The sequence below is a fragment of the Manis pentadactyla genome, chromosome X (assembly GCF_030020395.1).
Source record: "Manis pentadactyla isolate mManPen7 chromosome X, mManPen7.hap1, whole genome shotgun sequence".
In the NCBI taxonomy this organism is placed as follows: domain Eukaryota; kingdom Metazoa; phylum Chordata; class Mammalia; order Pholidota; family Manidae; genus Manis; species Manis pentadactyla.
In genome coordinates, this window is record NC_080038.1 from 146,961,442 (window position 1) to 146,977,312 (window position 15,871).

Sequence of the window (15,871 nt, forward strand, 5' to 3'; positions counted from 1 at the left end):
GAGAGGGCCCCCCCCCCCACGGTGGGGCGGGGCCCAGCTGGTGAGTGGGGCGCGAGTGCAGCTCTGGCTCCGCCCCCTGGGGGCAGGAAGTAGAAGCTGAGCGCGGTGATTGTGGCTGGTGGTGCTGGGCAGCCGACCTGCGAAGCCCTGGAGGCAGGTCTCTGCTGCACTCTGATGTGGGCCTGGTGGCCTGGTCCCGCGCACAGTGTGGTTGTGCAGCAGATCCCAGGCTGAGATGGAGCAGGAGGCTGACGGGCTGAGCCAGTGGCAGGCAGCTCAGCACCAGCTTGTGGAGGTGAGTCTGGGCGTCAGCCCCAGTGCCGGCTTTGGGGCTGGGGGAGTGGAGGAAAGCTGAAATCCTCTGAGGTATCGGCCATTTGAGGGACGCCTCAGGTGAGGGGCGGGAAGGGCAAGGATGGGAGATGGAGGACCTAAATCGAGTGTCGTTTGTTCAATTAATATCCACAGAGCAATTAGCCTCTGGGTTGGGCATGGGGGAAAGGGTTCCAGATAACTCTCACGGTCTAGAGGCTCTTGAGTGCGCAGGAACGAAGACCAAAGTTAGGGGAGTAAACTGGATGCTGGCAAGGAGGAAAAAATTACTAAATGGCAGGCCTTTGGTAGACTCTGGGATTACAATTGCGTGTTTATCATAAGATATTATATCATTTCATTAATGCATGTCTGAAAGATTAGAAATGTACAGATTACCGTGAAGGAGATGTACAGGGGCCATGGGAGGCATTTGGTCTGATTTAGGAGGTGGAGAAGACAGCTGAGGATTTGGCCTGGAGGTGGGTTTGGAGGTGGGTTCGTGGAGTAGAATGTTGTAGCCACCTGCATGGACGGAGCTTTAGGCAGCTGGAATATTCCGGAGCGATCTGCCCTGGAGCTACTGACTTAAAAATAATTGGAGTATAAACAGAAGTGGATCCATTAGCATGAGAAAGGTTGCCCGAGAGAGCGCAGGGAACACCTGTAAGGAAGACTGGAAAGGAGGAGGACTGTGAAACCAAGGCCAAGAGCGTGATGGGAGAGGGGGCCGAGGGGAGGGGAGGCAGGGACCCTTTCACCATCGAGGGCCTGCAGGGCTTCAGGTGGTTATTCCAAGAGCAGTAGGAAGCAGTCTCTGAAAATGTAACCAGTATTTTCAAGCAACTGCGCAAGCCAGAAATCTGGTGAACTGACCTGGGTGCTTGCTTCACCCCCAGACCCAAATAATAACCAATTCCTGCATCTACCTCTAAAACATCTCCAGGAACCATTCCATTTTCTCCATCTCCACCTCTCTCGTTAGGCCACCATTTTAATTCTCGCTTAGATTATCACAACAGCTTTCTTACTACTGCCTTGAATTCTGCCCAAGGAAGACTGAAAAGGAGGAGGGCTGGAAAAAGGAAGGAGGAAAACCAGGCAACTGTGACAGTGTGTTCCTGAGGCTTGGGAAAGGAGTTTTTCAAGAAGAGCAGCCAGTGGTCTCAGAAGCTCCGGAGAGGTCACGCGAGAAGGAGTCTGACAAGTGTTTGGACTTAGTGACACGGAAGTCGTCGGTTACTTTTATGAAAGCTTTCTGTGGAGATCTGTGGACCACAATGGATTTGGGGGAATAATAAGGTGAGGTAGTGGTGAAAGTGTATTTAGACATCTTCAGAAAAGTTTGCCCGTGAAGGATCAGGAACATAAAAGTGGGGTATTATTGAGAGGGAGGGAAAAGGGGCTGAGTGCTCCCAAAACACCCCTCCAAAAGACAATTATCTGGAGCCTATAACAGTCCTACTTATGCTGCTTTCTGATATAGTGGTGAATGAATCAGGCTGTCCTCAACACTTATACGGTTAAAATAATTGTTTTCCTCCCTACTCAAAACGTCATCAAACCTATCAAAATAAATAATAATTTCTCAGTATCATCTTATATATAATTCTTACTCATATTCCCCTAGTTGTCCTTACTATGTCCTTTACAATGGGCATGTCCAAACCACTACCCAATTTAAGACAATGTGCTTCATCTGATTATTATGTTTCTTGAGTCTCTTAGAAATTGGAATGATTTTCTTTTTTCCTGACTCTGTTTTTCATGATCCTAATTTTTGTCTTGTAGAATATTCCTTCTATTGGATCTATCAGATTGATTTCTCATGGTATAATTTAGCTTAATCTCCTATCTCTAATATTACCTCTAACTTGGAGTTAGATCTTAAAGCTTAGTTGGATTTGTGATTTTTCGTAAGAGGGACTCATAGGTCCTAACGGGCTTCATCCCGCATGATACCAGGAGACAACATCTGGTTCCCCACGTTTGGTTACACTAGGCTTGGCCCTTGAATTAAGGTATGGAAAAGTCTGTTTGATCTCCTATGCAAATTTATCTTTTAAGCTTGCCATCAGAAAGTGATCTGTGTAGATCTGTGTAATGTTACCTTGCATGTATCCAAATACCCAGTTCCCCACCATTCACTTCCTGGTTTCAGCCAAATACTAATTTTTCCTTAGAAGTTTCATTAGGGGGTTGTAAAATAATGATTTTCAACTTTCATCATTCCTTCTACATTTATTAGTTTGTGCGCTTCCATGAAGTAGGAGTTTTCTTAAACAACTGGAATTATTTAGTCATTGTGAAATAGTTTCCTACCAGAAAGAATAAGTGCTTCATTCTTTCACTTCAGTTCACAGTGTTTAAAGGTGGGATAATAGCTGACCCTTGTTACTTTGGCTCATGAATTTTCATAGATTTAATCTATTAAAATCAATTATTCTTTTTGATTCTCAAAATCGTCACAAATTTGGCCACTGGGAATCCCTTCTGTCTTTTAAAAAATATTTAAACAATTTGTGGTACGATATACATAACATAAAAATATCATTATAACCATGTTTAAATGTATAGTAAGCATATTCACATTATTGTGCATCCATCACCACCATCCATCTTCAGAGCTTTTTCATCATCTAAAACTGAAATTCCTTAACCTTTTAAAAGTAACTTTTCCATTCCTCCTACCCAGTCCCTGGCAACCACCATTCTACTTTCTGTCTCTTCAGATTTGACTTCTCTTAAGAACCTCATGTAAATGGAATCATACATTTATCCTATTGTTACTGGCTTGATGTCTTCCAGGTTCACTCATGTTGAAGAGTTTGTCTGAATCTCCTTCCACTTTAGGGCTGAATAATATTCCATTGTATGTATATCACATTTTGTTTATCCATTCATCTGTTGATGGACCCTTGGGTTGCTTCCACATTTTGGCTACTGTGAGTATGCTGCTTTGAATGTGGGTGAACAAATACCTATTCCAGTCCCTGCTTTCAATTTTTAATATGTGTAAAACCAGTCACGGACTTGCTGAATCATATGGTAATTCTATTTTTAATTTGTTGAAGAACTGCCATGCTGCTTTCCATAGTGGCTGCACCATTTTACATTCCCACCAGTGGTTGCACAAGGATTCCAGTTTCTCTACATCTTGCGAATACTTTTGGGGTTTTTTGGGTAATAGTTATTTTAATGGGTACAAACTGGCATCTCATTGTGGTTTTGATTTTCATTTCCCTAATAGTTAGAGATGTTGAGCATCTCTTCATGTGCTTATTGGCTACCTGTATATCTTTGGAGAAAAGTCTATTTCAAATCCTGTGCCCATTTTGAATCTGTTTTTTATGTTCTCTGTGTATTCTGGATATTAGTCCCTTGTCAGATATGTCAGAATTTGCAAATGTTTTCTCCCATTCCATCGGTTGCCTTTAATACTCTGTTGGTAGTGTCTTTGGATGCACAAAAGTTTTGAATTTTGATTAAGTCCAATTTTGTCGATTTTTCCTTCTCCTGCCTATGCCTTTGGTGTCATGTTCAAAAAATAATTGCCAAATCCAATGGCATGAAGCTTCCCCTTAGTTTTTTTCCTAAGTTTTTTATAATTTTAGCTTTTATGTTTATGTTTTTTATCCATTTTGAGTTAATTTTTGTATGTGGTGTTGAGGGTCCAAGGTCATTCTTTTGCAAGTGGATATCTAGTTATACTAGCACCTTTTATTGAAAAGACTGTCTTATCCCCAGTGGATGGTCTTGGAACCATTGTTGAAAATCATATATATGGGGATTTATTTAGGGGCTCTGTTCCTTTATGTTGCAAACAGGTCTATCCTTAATGCCAGCACAACACTGTTTCGATTACTGTGGCTTTGTAGTGAGTTTTGAATCAGGCAGTACGTCTCGCATCTGGTCTGGGTCCGTGCCATGGTAGGTGAACTTGCAGAATGTCCACTTCTGCCATCTTGTCGGTTTTTTGGAAAGCTCTACATGTAAGATTGCATCATCTGGGAACAGAGTTAGTTTTACTACTTTCTAAATTTGGATGCCTTTTATTTCTTTTTCTTGCCTAATTGTACTGGCTAGACCCAATATGATGTTGTATAAAAGTGGTGGAATCAGGCATCCTTGTCTTCTTCCTGATCTTAGAGGAAAACTGTCAGTCTTTCACCATTGACGATGATGTCAGAAGTGGCTTTTTCATAAATACCCTTTATCATGTTGGAAGTTTTCTAGTTTTTTAGTGCTTTTTTTTTTAATCATTAAAGGATGTTGGATGTTTCAAAAATGCTTTTTCTGCATCACTTGATAGGTTTGTGTTTTCCCTTATTTAATATATTTACATTGATTGATTTTTGTATATTTAATCAGCCTTGCATTCCAGGGATAAATCCCACTTGATCTGTGGGTGGATTTGATTTGTTAGTTTTTTGTTGAGGATTTTTGCACCTATATTAGTAAAAAAAGTTTGTAGTTTTCTTGTGATGATGTCTTGTCTGTTTTTGATATCAGGGTAATGCTGGGCTCACAGAATGAGTTGGGAAGTATTTCTCCCTCTTAAATTTTTGAAGAATTTTAAAGAATTCAAGAAGCACTGGTGTTCTTAAATGTTTAGTAGAATTTACTGTGAAGCTATCAAGTTCAGGTCCTTGCTTTGCCCTGGGGCTCTTGATTGGTGATTCAGTCTCCTTACTAGTTATGGGTCTGCTTCGATTTCCATTTCTTTATGATTCAGTGTTGGTAGGTTTGTCTTTCTAGGAATTTATCAATTTTTTTAGGCTATCAAATTGGTTGGCATGCAGTTGTTCATTGTAGTCTCTTATAGTCCTTTTCATATCTGTTGAATCAGTAGTAATGTCCTCACTTTCATTTTTGGTAATAGTAATTTGAGTTTTCTCTTTTTTTTTGGTTGGTCTAGTTAAATGTTTGACAGTTTTATTAATTTTCCAAATAACCAACTTTTGGTTTCATTGATACTGCTTTAATACTTCCTTCCTTCTGCTGGCTTTAGGGTTAGTTTGTTCTTTTTCTACTGTCTTAAGATGTAAAGCCAGATTGATATTTGAGATCTTCTTTTCCTGCCCAAATATAATAGATTTGGTTTTTATTGTAGAGCACATGAGCTCTTTGTTTAACTGTGAGGATTTACAGTTATAAATTATGTCTTAGCACTGCTTGTGTTGTACCCCACTCTTTTTTTAATGTTGTATTTTCATTTTCATTTGTCTCCTAGGAATTTCCTGATTTCCTTGTGATTTCTTTTTTGACCTATTCATTGCTTAAGAGTATGTTGTTTAATTCCACAAATTTGGGGATTTTATAGTGTTGCTGCCATTACTGATTTCTCTCTTAACCTATTGAGACTTAGTTTGTGACCTAACATATGATCTATCTTGGAGAATGTACCATGTGCACTTGAGAAGAATGCATTAGGTAGACTGTTCTGCATGTTTGTTACATCTACTTGGTTTATTATGTTGTTCAAGGTCTTTGTCTCCTTATCCTCTGGTTGTTCTATCCATTATTCTGAGTGGGGTGTTGATGTTTCCAATTATTGTTTTACAACTGTTTATTTCTTCTTTCAATTTGGTTGCGATTTGCTTCATATATTTGGATGGTCTGTTATTAGGTGTATAAATGTTTATCACTGTTTTGTCTTCTTGCTATATTGGACCTTTTATTAATAGATAATGTCCTTTGTCTCTTGTAGCCTTTTCTGACTTAAGGCCTATTGTGTCTGATATTAGTATAGCCATTCCCACTCTTTTGTTTACTATTTCCATGGAATATCTTTTCTCATTGTTTCACTTTCTACCTATTTGTTTCTTTGGATCTAAAGTGAGTCTCCTGTAGACGCCATCTAGTTTTATCATGTTTCTTTTAATCCATTCTTCTAATCTCTTTTATTAGAGAGTTTAAGCCATTTACATTTAGAATAATCACTGATAAAGAGGAAGTTCTGTCATTAAGCTATTTGTTTTCTATATGTCTTTTAGCTTTTTTGGTCCCTCTTTTACTGTATTATGTCTTTTGTGTTTAGCTGATTTTCTTTTGTAATGAAACTTTAATTCTCTTCTCATTTCCTTTTGTGTATATTCTATAGCTATTTTCTTCCTGTTTACTATGGGGAACATCTAACCATCCAAAGGTTATAATACTCTTAATTTAAATTTATACCAGCTTAACTTCAGCAGCACAAAAAAACTGCCTCATCAAGTCCTACCCCTGCTAATGATGTCACAAAATTACATCTTCCTGCATTGTATATCCCAAAATATAAACTAAAAATAGTTTTTGTATGTTTTAGTGCCTGAGGGGAAAAAAAACTTTTCCTTTACTCTCAAATTTACAACACTTTTCTAAGCAGCTCCAACACTATAACTGCCTGGAGTTAGCACTCAAACCCACAGATTAAGGGCTTCCTCCCACAAGACTGCTCCCCATCCCCTGCTTCAGACACCAATTGCAGGTCTAGATTGTCACCTGGGCTTCTGATCGGCTGACTATATATAAATTGGGATTCCTATGACCCCCTCCTCAGGTTTGATAATTTAATAGGGTACCCCACAGAACCCAGGAAAACAGTACACATGCTATTGCTTATTTATTACAAAGTATATTTTAAAGGCTATAGGTGAACTGCTAGATAAAGAGATACATGGGGGGTGAGGTATAGGAAAATGGGAGGTGTGGGGAAGGGATGTGGAACTTTCTCCAGGCACAACACCCTCCCTGCACCTCCATGTGTTCAACAATCCAGAAACTCTCTGAACTCCCTATTTTAGGGATTTTTATGGAGGTATTGTTAATTCATTTTCTAGCCCCTTTCCTTTTCCTGCAGAATGAAGGGTGGTCAGAATTTCCAAGCTTCTAAGAATGGCTTGGTCTTTCTGGTGACCAACCCCCTCCAGGAGCCCCCCCAGGAGTCACCTCATTAGAACAAAAGATGCTCCTATCACCCAAGAAATTCCAAGGGATTTAGGATCTCTGTGTCAGGAACCAGGGGCAAAGATCAATATATAGATTTCTTACTATTTTACAATTAGTCTCTCAAATCATGTAGAAAACAAAAAGTGGCATTAGAAATCAAATTACACTAAGATTAGCTTTTATAATTGTCCATATGTTATTTACTTTTACCAGGAATCTTTATTTCTTCATACAGCTTTGAGTTACTATTTAGTGTCCTTTTATTTCAACTTGCTGGACCCCATTAGCATTTCTTGCAGGGCAAGTCCAGTGGTAATGAACACCCTTAAATTTTGTTTATTTGGGAATGGCTTGATTTCTCCTTTATTTTTGAAGGATACTTTTGACAGATATAAGACTCTTGGTTGACAGTTTTTTCTTTCATCACTCTGAATATATCAACCTACTACCTTTTGGCTTCCAAGGTTTCTGATGAGAAATCTGCTGGAAATCTTATTTGGGAATATGTGATGAGTTGCTTCTTGTTTTCAAGGTTCTCTTTGTCTTTGGACAGCTTGATTATGATGTGTCACAGTGTGGATTTTTTTTCCATTTATCCTAGTTGATGTTCATTATGCTTCTTGGCCTGCCTATATTCATGTCTTTCTTTCATCAAATTTGGGAAGTTTTCAGCCGTTATTTCTTCAAGAACTATCTCTGCCCATTGCTTTCTGTCTTCTAGGACTCTCAAAATATATAAGTTGGTCTGCTAAATGTCCCACAGTTCCTTTAGGCTCTGTTCAATCTTTTTCTTTCTGTTCCTTAAATTGGTAATTTCAGTTGACCTATACTCAAATTAGCTGATTCTTCTGCTTACTCAAATCTGCTTTTAAGTCCCTCTAGTCAGTTTTTCATTTTAGTTATCACACTTTTCAGGTCCAGAATTTCTTTTCTGTTTCTTTTTGTTTCCCTATCTCTTTATTTCCATTTTGTTCATGCATCATTTTTATGACTTTGTCCACATCCTTTTTCTGAATGTCTGTTTGAGCTGTTTGAGTGTCTTTAAGGCACTTATTTAAATTTTTTTGTGTAATAAGTCCAACATTTGGTCTTTCTCAGGGATATTTTCTTTTTTTGGAGGTTGTTTTTAAAGTGGAGATTTGAATCTTATAATGTAGAAATCTGAAAGTCAGATTCTCCCTCTTCCTTAGGGTTTGTTGTTTGTCTGTTTGTTTGTTTATATGGTTTTTCTTTTTTTTCTTAAAATATTATTGATATACACTGATGAAAGTTGCACATGAAAAAACAATGTGGTCACTACATTCACTCATATTACTGAGCCCCCCACATACCCCATTGCATTGCAGTCACTATATGGTTTTTCTTTTTGATTGTTATATGTTGTCTCTGTGCCAAGATCATCCTGAGGTGTAAATGTAAATTTCCTCAGATATTTTTCTGAATCTGCATCTTTTCTTCTGATAGATGTGGTTGCTTCTGAATATTTCAGTCCTTAAATGTCTGCTTCCCAAAAGAGAAAAAAGGCAAAGACAGAGAGGGAAAGAAATTGGCACCAGCCCTTTAAATACCCTGGAAATCTGGTTAGTTGGAGGACAAAGGATTTGTAACAATGGCAGTGGGTCTTTCAACAGTGGCTTTCCACCTCTGTGTCTTCACCTCATGATCAGAGGCAGCAACTACAAATCAGAACACAGATTCACAGAATTTGGAGCACAAGATTTTTATTGCCCACTCTGGCTCCTACAAACTGAATGTAAGCTGCTCCATGAATGTGTGTAAGGCTGCCTGCTATGGGACTAGCGGTGTTTTGTGGTAGTCTCCACCTACCTAAGAGCTGAAATCAAAATTAACCATAGTTTATCTTCCAATTTAATTTCCTGGAAATTACCAACTTTAAATAGACTCCATTACATCAGACAAATTCTGAAGGTGTAATTGTTATCTTGGTAGGACACAATCCTAATCACCTTTGAAAGTTCCATTATTTTCTGGCAAGATGTACCAGACTCTAAACATCTCCTGAATATAAGCATGAGCAACTTCTTCCCGAACCCATCTCCTCAAGAAAGGGAAACAAAAGCAGAAATGAACTCATGGGACTACATTAAAGTAAAAAGTTTTTGTACAGCAAAGGACATCATCAACAAAACAAAAAGGCATCCTACAGTATGGGAGAATATATTTGTAAGTGACATATCCAACAAGGGGTTAACATCCAAAATATATAAAGAACTTACATACCTCAGCACCCAAAAAGCAAATAACCCGATTAACAAATGGGCAGAGGATATGAAGAGATGGCTCTCCAAAGAAGAAATTCAGATGGCCAACAGACACATGAAAAGATGCTCCATATCACTAATCATCAGGGAAATGCAAATTAAAACCACAGTGAGATATCACCTCACACCAGTAAGGATGGCCAGCATTGAAAAGACTAAGAACAACAAATGTTGGCGAGGATGCGGAGAAAGGGGAACCCTCCTACACTGCTGGTGGGAATGTAAGCTAGTTCAACCATTGTGGAAAGCAATATGGAGGTTCCTCAAAAAACTAAAAATAGAAATACCATTTGACTCCGGAATCCCACTCCTTGGAATATACCGAAAGAATACAACTTCTCAGATTCAAAAAGACATATGCACCCCTATGTTCATTGCAGCACTTTTTACAATAGCCAAGATATGGAAGCACCCTAAGTTTCCATCTGTAGATGAATGGATAAAGAAGATGTGGTACATATATACAATGGAATATTATACAGCCATAAGAAGAAAACAAATCCTACCATTTGCAGCAACATGGATGGAGCTAGAAGGTATTATGCTCAGTGAAATAAGCCAGGCACAGAATGACAAGTAACAAATGATTTTACTCATTTGTGGAGTATAACAATGAGGCAAAACTGAAGGAACAAAATGACAGCAGACTCAGAGACTCCAAGAATGAACTAGTGGTTAACAAAGGGGAGGGGTGTGGGAGAGTGGGTGGGGAAGGAGGGTGAAGGGGACTGAGGGGTATTATGTTTAGTACACATGGTGTGGGGGGGTCACGGGGAGAGCAGTGTAGCACAGAGAAGGGACATAGTGGATCTCTGGCAACTTGCTGCCCTGATGGACAGTAACTGCATTGGGGTATGGGCGGTGACTTGATAATATGGGTCAATGTAGTAACCACATTGTTTTTTCATGTGAAACCTTCATAAGAGTGTATATCAATCATACCTTAATAAAAAATTTAAAAAAAAGATGTACCAGGCTCATTTATTGCTGCCTTGTTATAGACTTGTAGTCAGGAAATTCTCTTCCTTTTAGTGAGAAATGGAATTGGAGACCAAAATCTGAGCGTGAAGATGCTGTGAGTTTGTATAAATATTTCGTATTTAAATTTTGGTGTTTTTACTTCTCTGAAGTAAATTCTTCCAAAAAGAGAATTTTCACTTATGCTGGAAATCCCAGTTTCTCATATCATTTTAAAACCATTTTACTGTGAAAAATAGTGCTCAGAAAAAGTGAATATAAATGCATAGCTTAATGAATTATTATAAAGAAAAGACTTTGTGAAACACTGCCACCACCACAGTAGTGCACCTTATAACGTGACCCCCCTGCTCCCCTCCCCCTCCTCCAACATAACTTGTAACCTATTGTCTGGACATAACTTTTTGGATTCCTCTATTTCTGTTCTATGATATTCCTGTAATTGGAGTAAAGGCTGCAGTTGCTTTCTTAAGTTCTGCTTTCTTTCTTTTTCTTAAGCTTGTGTTTGAAATGTTAGTTTTTCCTTGATCTGTGGCAGCATTTTTCTGGTGGATTTGCTTTTTCTCTTGAGAAATTACAGTCTTCGATTTCTTTTTTCTTTCTTTGTGTATAACTTTATTTCCTTAGTGTAAATGATTAGATGTGGAATTGCTGTATAAATGGTACATAAATGAGTTATAAAAAGTAATTTACACTTCAGTCTTCTCCTAACCTATGGCTTCACTAATGAAAGTTCTTTGCCTAAGACTATTCGGTCCCTTAAAGTGCTATTGCTCGCTTCAGAACTGCTCAAAGTTCTTGTAAGTGTCTGAAATGATTCACAGTTACTTTCTGAGGTTTCACTTTATCTTGGAAATCATACTGGCTGATTCCTTTATAGCTGACTCCAAGCCCCCAAGGAAGTCCTTGTTGATCCTTTACTGCATAATAACGGGCATCATAAGTCAGCAGAGCTTCTACTATTTTCATATAGTGAACCACAGTTTGGCTTCAAGCCAGATCTTTGATATTCACATAATCTTCAATCACTCTATCATCACAGTAAGCAAGGCATTGATGCTCCTGAAGAGTTTTGGTTGGAAAGGCTGGTAATATCTTTAAATCTTTTCTGGCATTTTGATCATGAAGGCCCTGCAGTGAAGTGACACTAGGTCTAGAGGATCAGTTGATTGGCTGGTTCTTGGGACTCTGAGTCTGAGCTGTCAGATGGGAAAAAGAGGATGTGGAGGAGGGAACAGGAAAGCTGGGGTGGAGTAGACATAATCTTCAATTTCTATTTTGATGTTTTTGTATCTTTTATGGATACGTACTACTTATATTTTCCTCTTGGAGTGGATTTGTCTTTTCTGGACCTTCCCAGCACAGGAGTGGGTGGGATAGCTTTCCCAGTTTCTCAGCTCAAGAGGTCATTCTCTACTACTACAGGAATGGACAGCTTTAAAATATATGATTCTTGGATCCTATCCTGTTTCAAGAGAGTCTACTACCAATTTCTTCTTTTCTTCCCTTCACAGCAGTGACCCATCAAAGGTACTGCCCCTGACTTCTAAGACAACGTCCGCCCCCCCCACTTTTAAAAAGTCTGCCTCTTCTCCTTATCTCCTCCAGTTTCATCTCAGACCTGTCCACAGCATTTTCCACTTAGGTTGAGACCTTCTTCAATAGGTAGATATTTTCAGAGGGTTTCTAACTTTTGCTGAAGCCAGAACCCATCTGAAGTGTCCATTCTTCTACCTTTGTGGCTTTCTGCACCCATTTTGCTGGTTTGTGATGTTCCTTCACCTTCATTCACACTTTAATATAATCTGGAATGTGAGAATTTTCTTGGAGTTTTGAGGAGTGTGAAGGTTTTCTTAGCATTTTATTAAAGGTCTGTAGGTTGTGGAATATATTATTCGTTCTCTTTGTATCATTTTATGAAATAAAAACAAAAAAATGCCGAGGAGGAAAAATAGTATGAATCACATCTAGCCTTCCCCCATGCTCCTGTCAGTCAGCCCTGCATCTCAGAAAGCCCAACCTGGACAATGACCTGGAGGCAGGATAATTCAGTCAAGAGGTGATGGAGGCCTAGAGTGAGGTGTGGAGATAAGGAGGAGGGACTTATGAAGCAGGATTTGAGCTAGGGTGAATTTCACCTTTCTCTCCTCTCTCTCCAAGGATACCGAGAAGTCAGTGTCCTTGGACATGTTTCCATCTCCTTGAAGCAGCGGAGTGCACACCTCTTGGAACCATGGCCCATCAGGTGTTCGCTTTCCTCAGCGCACAGAGCTGGAGAGGGTCCCCATGGTCTCTGCTGAGACACCCAGGCAGAATGCAAGTGAAATGGGGCCGTGGTTCAGCATGTTGCTGCCTGAGCTTGGTGTGAACTACTGCCCTCAAGTGACTGTTACTGCTTCCCCGATCATTTACTCTCAGGGAATATCTTCCTCCCAGCCACAAATGATGATTTTCAAGGGGCCCCAGACAATGCCTTCAGGATACCCCAGTATTCTGGGGATGGCCATGACCTTCGGTGAGAGTTTAAGGGTAGCCCCCAGCAGGTTGCCAATCTGAGCTGAGCTCCCAGTGGCATCCCAATGATGTCTCACATTGAGGTGCTAACAATGCCTTATTCCGGCCCCCAAGCAGCACCTTCTAACAGACACTCTTTAACACCTGAAATGTTATTGGGCCCAACCATGCCTTCTACTGAAGCCCAGGCAGTGCTCCCTCCTTTGGCTAATATGTTACCCTCTACCAATCCCCACGACTTTGGGATGCCTCCAACTGGTTTCCCATCACTGCTGGCTTTAGAATCCCAGGACTCTGTGAGCCAGCCAGCTTCCCAGGAAGACCCCTTCCTACCTGAGCAGCCTATACCTGTTCCACGCAAAGCAGAGCAGAACTCCATGGCCCAGGAAAGGGCTCCGTCCCAGGAGGAGATCCCCGATCTCAAGGCCTTACCGCTGCCAGCATGAGCTGTGGAAAAGCTTATACTAAACGCTTCCACCTCCTGAGTCGTGAACGCAAACACACAGGTGAATGAGGTATCAGACGGGTGGGGTGGGACGGGGCTGGAGCCATCTCTGGTCTTCAGATTGGTGCTGGGTTGCTGCTTTGTAATGCTCTTGGATTAGCCCATCACCTTTCAAACTTGGGATTGAGTTGTGTGGGCCCCCAACTTGCCTTAACACAGGCCAGTTTGTGCCAAGGTGACCGGGATTGCTGATTGTGTTGCCTCCTCACCGCTTTCCTATTTTTCATTTTGATTCCTCAACCTTGATTGCTCTGCCTTGTACAGTCAGACCCCTTCCTTTCCACATGCTGGCCTGTGCCTCTACTTAATTCTCTCTTCCTTGTCACCCAACTCTGCAGGTGAGAGACCCTACAAATGCACGGGGGAAGACTGTACATGCTGGTGAGGAGGCCTCCTGCGGAGCTGGCAGCCACTCCTGCCAGGCTGCTCAGGGCTGGTCGGCAAGCAGGACCCAGACTGCTCCCGCCTGGCATGATGCCCAGTTCTTCCCTGCTTCCCTTTTCCCAGGCTCAGTTCCCTAGGTTTGCACCTCCCAGTCAAACATCACTATTTAGTTCTTGTTTTAGGTTCTGTTCTCTAGGCGTCTTGGGGGTAGAGGACATTAGATTGGGGCAGAGAAGGACGAACCTCACTATAACACTGAGGGCAGGTGCCTGGACTACCAAATACCAGGTATTTAAGAGCCTGTCCTGCCCTGCTCCTCCCCTAGGGTTGAGGGCATAATGACTATATCCTGACAACCCAGCCAGGTAGTTCAGAACCTCACTTCTGGATTTTAACCCTTATACTGACCAGCAAACTCATAGAACGGAACTTGCCCAAGCTCTCAGTTGCCAGAGTTCAGGTCCCAACTATGATCAGTCTCCTCCAGAGAGAACCAGACTGGGCATGTAAGATGTGTCCCAGCCAGTCCAGTACCGTTTTTCTCATTTACCAGAAGAGAAAACATGGCATAGAGATCACCTAGGTGCAGTGACCATGGGAGGAGGTGCACCTACAAGGGAAGGTTAAAAAGAATTTGGGGGAGGTGACCCTTGAGCCCAGTCAGCAGATGTATCTGTTACTTAGTAGTCCCTCAAATGTTGAAACAAACTGAGCAGGTGAATGAAGAGGAAAGAGAATTTCAGGCAGAGAGAGCGAGCACTGGCCTTGGCATCCGCTCAGAGGAGAGTCAGCCTGCAAGCCTCATTTCACACAACGAATATTCTTTGAGCCCACAATGCAGAGAGTGCCATGGCTGTGAGGGCGCCCTGTTGGGGGGCACAGAGACAGTGGAGGGCTGTGTCAGGGAAGAAGACTTCTCCAGGAGGTGCCCAAGTGAGCCCTGAAGGGTTCCTGGGCATTAGCTGGACCTCCCATTCCCTGGACATCTACACTTTTTCACACCTTGTGCTGGACGCTAAGGACTCAGAGCATGAGGGTTCCTTGCTTGCTGTGGAGCAGAAACATCACAGGTGAAACTTGAGGAAACACTCCACACTGCTGACGAGGCTCAAGCTCATGCCGGGTGTCTGGGCAAGTTTAACTTGGGGACTTCGGTGTGCTTCAGCCCTGTGTAGTGTGGCCACCTGCATCCCTTCTCCTCGTGCCTTCCAGATAGACTTCTGGGCATCCGGGTGCCCAGACTCTGGGAAGGGAGTGCGTGAAATAAAAAATAAGGGCAGGGGGCGCTCATTTTTAACCCAGTTACTGGCCCCAGGGACTGAGGATTCAAGTACTTGAAGTCTCTTTGATTCCCACCTGGGTGCCAGGTCCCTTCTGTGGGGCAGAACATGTCAGAATCAGTGGCCCAGGGCGAGGTTCCTTTCTGGAAGGCAAGAGAACAGTCTCTTGGTGACCCATCACTGTCTCTGAGGAACAGAAGGAGGAGGATCCACTGGGCATGGTTGCACTGTGTGTACTACAGTGGGTAAAACAGGCTCTTGCCCTTGGGTAGGTTACAGTCTAGTGGAGGAGGGATGAGAGGAATGTGCTCTAAGGACAAACATCAGACACTTGGTGAAGTGGTCCAAGGGGGCTAGGAAGGCCTTTCTTGGGAAGTGTGGTTTGAGCTCAGGTAAGGACTAACCAGGAGAAAGGCAGATAAAGGAGGTGAGCCGGTGATTGGAAGAAACCAGTCTCTCCTTTACCCGGTGATTGCCCTAAAGCGGGCCTTAGCTAAGCCTTTCCCAGTATCACCTAGTTCAGCACAGGTCAGGATAGGGGCTGGGTAAGACATTTGTGTGACCAGTAGATTTTGAATCCTGCCTCTGCTGCTTCCTGGCTGTGTGGCCTCGGGCAGTGTACTCGCTCTCTGCTTCAGATAGCAGTGGAGAAAACTGATATAAGTCAAGTGAAGAGAGAGAGAATT

At 41.7% G+C, this 15,871-nt stretch overlaps 1 pseudogene; it reads left to right on the plus strand.

Annotated features, from left to right (window-relative positions):
* The first annotated feature begins 235 nt into the window (after positions 1 to 235).
* Positions 236 to 15,871, plus strand: part of LOC118931298 (Krueppel-like factor 17) — a 46,198-nt pseudogene continuing 30,562 nt past the window's right edge.